Source organism: Salarias fasciatus, chromosome 22 (assembly GCF_902148845.1).
Source record: "Salarias fasciatus chromosome 22, fSalaFa1.1, whole genome shotgun sequence".
In the NCBI taxonomy this organism is placed as follows: Eukaryota; Metazoa; Chordata; class Actinopteri; order Blenniiformes; family Blenniidae; genus Salarias; species Salarias fasciatus.
In genome coordinates this window covers 19,094,660-19,101,863 of record NC_043765.1, presented here as the reverse complement: position 1 = coordinate 19,101,863, position 7,204 = coordinate 19,094,660, and positions in this window count along the sequence as shown.

The window sequence follows — 7,204 nt, the reverse complement described above, 5'->3', positions numbered from 1 at the left end:
TGACATATCTGAAATAAAAAAGAAAAAAAATGTGTGTAATTACTTTGATAAGACACCTTTGTCGACATGCAGATCCACTGCTATCCGAAAGGGGGCGCTGTAAAGCCCTCATCACTCCCACAGCCCCTTCAAAGGTAAAATTTAAATAAAACTGCTGCTCTGACCTGGTGATTCGCAGTGAGTCAGTCTTATTTCAGCAGTTTGTTGTTGGTTGTTACCAAGAAAATTCAGGGCTATATGGTTCTTCTTTTTGTGTCTGTCCTGCTGCTGGTTTTTGTACTTATGACAAAAAAGTGGTCGGATTACAAAACCTTGTGGTATTTCAAAACTAGACAGGCTGCAACTTGTTAGCAAGTCTGTTAATTCTATATTTCTCTTTCTGATAGTCATTCAGATAGTATTTTTTTAACCCTGTTTCAAACCAACACTGTTACAGATTATACTTTGATAATTTAAAAAAGAACCAAAAAAATTATTCACCTGTATCATTTTTTCATTCTCTCTATTTACAATTTTTAGCAGCTTTTGAGATCTCAGAAATTACAAATATATTTTTTATTATTTAATATGATGCTGTTGATATTCACAAGTGTAAAATGTAACAGCTATAATAACAAAGATACTTTTTCCAAAATGTGTGTTGTTTAAAGCTAACCAGTTAAACCAGATAAATATGCACACACTTTTAATGTCTCACACACATACTTTTTTCTCAATACCCTGACAAAATACCTTTGATAATATTGTAACACTTGCAAGATTTTTATTTTGGAAGTTACAATGCCAGTGAAGACTGAAAAAAAAGTCTGTCAAGGAGCATGCAAAAGTTATGTGTTTTAGCAGAATATGGTATTTTCAGTACACAGTCATGGCTTTTGCGAATAAATGTCAAATCAATCCATATGATGAAACCTGAAATGTTTTATTTGCCAGCAACTCAAAGACATTTCTTTAAAATTCTGACCTTGAACTACATGCAGAGCCATTCACGGCTTGAACAATAATACATTAACATGCAACTATTTAAAACAATAAGCCTCTTGCTGAAAGCATTTTTGTAGTTCCCCTTGATACTGTTCAGCACACAGATCCACCTGCTGGCTCCTCTTCCATTTTGCTGAGAAATCCCTTTGTTTATCTTCTGCTCTCCAAACTGTGTAAAATGCGCTGTGTGAAATGAGGTGCTGTTTTAAAGGAGTGAAGTCTCTCTCTTCAGCAGGAGTGGGTAAGAACAATCTGCAGTGTACCTAAAGTACTCCTGATGCCAGGGGACCTCTTTGATCATGTTTTTGTTCTGCACAGCAATTCAGTACCACTAGATATTCTCTTGTACAGCAGTTTCTGAGGGTGTTAAGACACGATGGGAAACACTCTTCCAGCTGTAGTCATTCATGAAATACCAGTGTAGAGCTATAATGATGGTAATGATGATGATAAAAATGATGACCATGATTTTTTTTGTTGTTGTTGTTTTTTAAATAGAAATCATTAGATTACCTTTACTCTTCTCCTTCCTTTGTTCCTGTCATGGGTTTTTCAAACAGAGCTGCAGACAGTATAGTTCCAGATCCAGAACTACAGTAAAATCCCTTTGCAGCACTTCTCCATCACTACCGCCAGAGGGCGCTCACATTCAACCAGCCTGATCTGAGTTTATAGTTATAAAATCTGAATATATTTTATTGATACAGAGAGCAAATGAACAATAAAAGATTTTACAACACAATGACCAATGTGAAATGGAAATAAGAAAAAAAAAAACGAAGACAATGAACAAAACAACCCTTATATGTGAAAGATTATATAACTGGATTGCCATCAGCAAACAAAATCAACAAGGGACCATGGAGAAAAGATAGGGAAAAGATAGAAAATAAAACGTGAGGCAGAGTAGAGGGCGGGAGGTGACTGGAGGATTTATAGAAGGAGAAGATATTTTCCTGCTTTTTGAAGAGGGAGTGGGAAGATATGAATCTTAATCGAGTCCAAAGCGTATCGGGCCTCAATATGACACATGGGCGAATAAAAGGAAAATCTATAGATTGTTATTCGTCATGTCTGGTATGATATGAATGAACCATATTTGAGAAAGCAAAGGGATTCTGAAAAGTGTCAGGATGATCTTGGTTTCTGGAAATAAACGTGCAAATAAACAAACAGATGTGATAGATATTTCATTTTTGAATTGGTAAAATTGAGTAATTCATGAAAAGTGGTGCAGATGGAGCATGTCTGCTTGAATATGAGATTAAGCTTAAGAATCTCTATAATCTAATACTACATAATTTCATCAGATTATTGGGATATGAAAGTGCCCAGACCATATCCGAATAGTTAAAAAAAAAATTACAAGCAGTCTCATTTAAATGATCAACCAAGTTAAAATCACAGATTATTTGAGTCTGAACCACACCTGATGAATCAATGACAAACAATTAGTTAGTCAGTTAGTTAGTTAGTTAGTTAATAGTTTATTTCAGGCAAGGATGCACACACAACATGATTTCAACGCAGGTATCACTTATACGGCCGTAACAGGACAGGTAATACATGTGCTTACATATCCCGAATGGAGTGCCTGAAAGGGAGTGGGAAGAAGCAAACTTATTTAATCCCACCCCCATTACATAAATTATAGACATAATATCAAAGTCACTTCCTGTTAATTTCTATGATATTACAGACCCAAAAACAACAGAAAATACAGATAAATATTTGGCAAATGTGTGACAGAAGTATTAGAATATTGTTGTTACCATGGGCAACAAATACATTACAGCAACGGTTACATACCAACAATGGTAAAAAATGAAATACCAATAATGGTAAAGTAGAACTGTCCAGCAAGGGTGATGGACAGAATACAGCAATAATAATGAACAACAGTACCAACAAAAGTAAGTAAGTAACCACAACAATACTGCTGTGGTTTGATCAAGAGCTCCACTCTGCAGCGCAGTAATTTCTCATCTCATTTTTGCTGAAACAAAATCTAAACATCTACCTACACTAGCAGTGAAGTACGGAGAAGAGAGGTCTGGATACTCAGGTGAAAGATGAGAAAACCTTTGCGACAGAGGAGTTTGTGATGGGATGCATTGTCAGGAAAACTTTAATCTTCATCATGCACTCCTGTTTTGACCTTTCAAAAATATCAGGCGAGTTTCAGGGATGAATATTTTTTTCTTTTTTTAATACAATTTTATTTTAATTTGTTACTGTTCTTGCGGGTGTTGTTGTTTGAGGAAGTCAGAAGGTTCTTATCAGTGAATGAGTCTGCTGATGAAGACACTTCTGCAGTTGACCAGGACGTGTTGGAGACTGATGGAGGGCTTGAGAAACACTGTTCATGATGGAGCAGGCAGAATAGACTAAAACACAGTCCAAAATCAACAGCTGACACTTCTTGTAGAGGCCGTCAGCGTTCGTAGCTCAGCCTGGATTATGTAATCCCAGACACCTCCTCTATAATTTCATAGATGAACCGCTGGATGGAAATAAGGTTCAGAGGCACAATACCTTGAATAATGAGCGACCAAATGCATTTTAAGGTGGAAGTTTTTTAATGCATGCTTTTTGATTCAATAAACCTTTTTTTTTTCATTCAGCATTTTATGTTCAATTAGTTGCCCCAATCGTCATACATCATTAAATAATCTGTGGCGATTCGACCCTCTGGCATAGAGAATGACATCTTTGTGGTCATGATTAACATGATCTCCTTCCACTGACTCACAAGAGACAGCTGATGATGAGCGATCAAGTCATAGAAAACTCAAGCAACAACTTGAAGAAATAAATGAAAAATGTTGCTCCTCAAAACAAAAAACATATCAATGTGTATGTTTATATTTACAGTGGCTGAAATACTTCCTTGTCTCTGTTGCTTTCAGGCTGAGACTTTGAAACCCAGGTTAAACTGTAAATGTAGCTCTGACCTTTTCAACTTTCGATAGGACATCAGGAGTTATCAAGAGATATATCTACACAGTCTGAAGTTTTACTACTGTGCATGTACGCGTGCACCAATGCATACATTTCATATAGTTTGTGCTAGATTCAGCTTTACATCTCCATGCAACACTTCTTTTTTTATATTCATCTTCGTGCGACCCCGTCCCACTGCATTGCATAGTAATTAACAACCTCTCATCGACAGTCAAATTAATTAACTCCGTTCTTTGAATAGCTCCACGCCCTTCTCCTACCGACTCTGCTGCGGCTGGCGGCTCCGTGTTGAATGTATCCTGATCATCCCAGTGACTACAGTAATGTTAAACTGGGCCACGTCTGTGACATGCGCCATGTTTCCGATACGACACAGAAGTTTATCTTTGAGAGTGAAAGCATCAAGGAACTAGATCTCTTTTCCTTTACATGAATCTTAGTTTATCTCTTTGGCTTACAGACTTTTGACGTCCAAAGCTGTTGCTTCAGTTTAGGCACTTGAGGGGCTTCTCTTTTCTTTAAGGACCCAGGCCTTCACTGAGGGTTTTTTTCTCTTGAGCGGTCGCCATGGAGACAAAGCCACACTTTCCTCCGTCTTCAGCCTCCACCACCGAAGGTTTCCTCTGAGTCAGTCACACACCTCATTCTGACAGGACACGTCTCGCTCAGAGCAATCGTGTGTGTGTGTGTGTGTGTGTGTGTGTGTGTGTGTGTGTGTGTGTGTGTGTGTGTGTGTGTGTGTGTGTGTGTGTGTGTGTGTGTGTGTGTGTGTGTGTGTGTGCTTCCACGACTCGGATTGCCTAATGGGCGTGTACTGGAAGTCCTGTGAGATTACACACTTGTGTGATGTCTGGATGCGAGTCTCGTCCCCGAACCGAGGGCCCCATGGACACCTGAAGCAAACATAATTCTCACCAGCCCCTCTGAGATGGTACAGGTGTGAATCACTGCCCCCCCCCCCCCCCCCCCCCCCCCCCCCGACCACCCCGACCACCCCCCTCTCCAGAAATAGCCTGAGTGCGTGAGTCAGGATCCCAGCCCAACTCTTCTCTTCCTCTAACCCTTCTGAAGGGGGCATCTGTGAAAATATAGGAAGCACAGGAGCAGAGTGTGTGTGTATGTGTGTGTGTGTGTGTGTGTGTGTGAGATATAGAAATATAGAGAAAGGTGACTGACGTGGAAGAAATGATTAGAGGGGCTTGAAAGGCAGCAGCAGCCACATGGGCGACTCCAGCGGGACAAGGGAAACACAGTCAAGTAAGAAAATGAAAAAGGTGTTATGTGAGAGAGATGAGGTGTGAATCCTCTATAAAGAAGTTCCTCCTTCAGGAATTTCTCCATCATGATTGTTTTTTTTTTAAAATCACACATCGGTTATTTTCTTGAGAAAGAAAATTCACCTGCACACGCTCGCCGAACCCCCCCCAACACCACCCCATCCTCCAAAATCACATCACTGCATTTTTTTAAAGTCAGATGGAGGAAAAACATACTCCTACTCAGTGCTTCTTGTCTTTTCTTAATTCTTTTTTAATGACTTTGAAAGACTATATTGTTGTGAAACTGTCCTCTAACTCACTAACTCCAATCTCAGTTGACTATATGCAACAATAGTTCCACACTCTTTAAAGTCATTAATTCACCTCAGTGGTGTATTTTGTGGACTGTGAGAGGAAACCAAAGAGAACACGCAAACTCCTCGTAGAAAAACTCCTCAAACCAGAGCCAGTCTCACACTGGGGGCCTTTTAGGAAGTGCTAATAACTGGAACTGCAATTTTCTTGTTTTGATTTTTGTTCAGTTTTTGTTTTTTGTTGTATTTTTTTCTGTTCACAGACAGACTTGTGGAACTTGATGGGTTGAAGGCTGAGAACATCTCAGCGATGTGGAACCACGCCTGGACGAACGTCAGCAGACGGAACCCGCGGAACGTCCAGGGCGGCTGCCTCCAGAATCAACATGATAATCTGCTTATTCATTGCTATTTATAGGGTCACGAATGAGCACTCGATGCCAGTGTATCCATATATTATCGCACGCAGACGTGAAAATGCCTCAAACACAGACTCATAGGAAAACCGCCGTCACACTTGAGGTCTAACACGAGCTGGAGCGCCGTCGTTATGTAATCTCTCGGCACATGAGAAACGGGTACATTCAGAGGTTTGACATTTATTGGAAGCCAAAAGGAAAAAAAAATACATGTGCATACTGTGATAACTTTGATTCTTCCTGTGCAGCATCTTTAATTGGTTGTAATGTACTGATCTGGGGTGTATGTGGGCTGTTATCTTCACTGACAGATTCACTGAAACAAAAACCGAACCGTCCCAAAGGAAGCCGTATATAGGATGTGGCCATCTGTCTTTATCTCTCTCACCAAATGGGACACACACACATACACACTCACAAACACACTGGAGAGGTGTTTTTTGGGGGCCTTTTTCATTGAGAAAAGGTGATGATAATACAGTAGTTTCTTATTGACATGGTGTATACTGATTGAGAAATTATACTAACAGAATTCATTAGACTCAACAAGGTTTATTGATAGAGTGATCACAGAGGTCAGTGGGATCCTCACTGTAGTGATTTGGGACCAGAACCCATAAACGTAGAACGCTGTCAGGTTTGGGACATCATATGCATCATGACTAACACTGCACAGCCCTGCACCTCTTTCTAAATCAATGTCTCTGTACACATAACCTCTTCTTCACATGTTCATGCAATAATTAAGTCTCATTCCTGTTCTTGTGTCATCGAGACACTTGAGCGTCACTCTGGCTTTGGCTTGACTTTCAGAGTTTGGGCTCTGCTCCCCGGTTGCTAATTGCTGAGGTGCAGATGAGAGAAAACATGGACACTCGAAGCAGACTGATGCTTGGTCATCAGCGTGGTCATCCAAGGATGAGTTTCTCATGTCAGATGTGCTAGCACTGACAACATACTCCATGAATATCTTCTTCTTCTTGTAAATTATTGTTGACGTTTAAAAAAAATGGTCAGCTTGACTCGGCCATAGGAACCAAGAGCTTCAGTTGTGTTTGCTGCTTCTTTGAGTGACTCGATACACCATTCAGTAGTTGAACGTTGTATTGAAGAAGCAAGTTGGATGGCTTGCTGAAGTTAGACTTTATACCAGCCAGTACATAAAAAAAACAGTATTTGAGGTGATATCAAGACTCTTGTTTCTTCTCATGTGATGAATTACTGAGGCTAATGGTGATCTCCACTATTCAAAAAGATCATATAT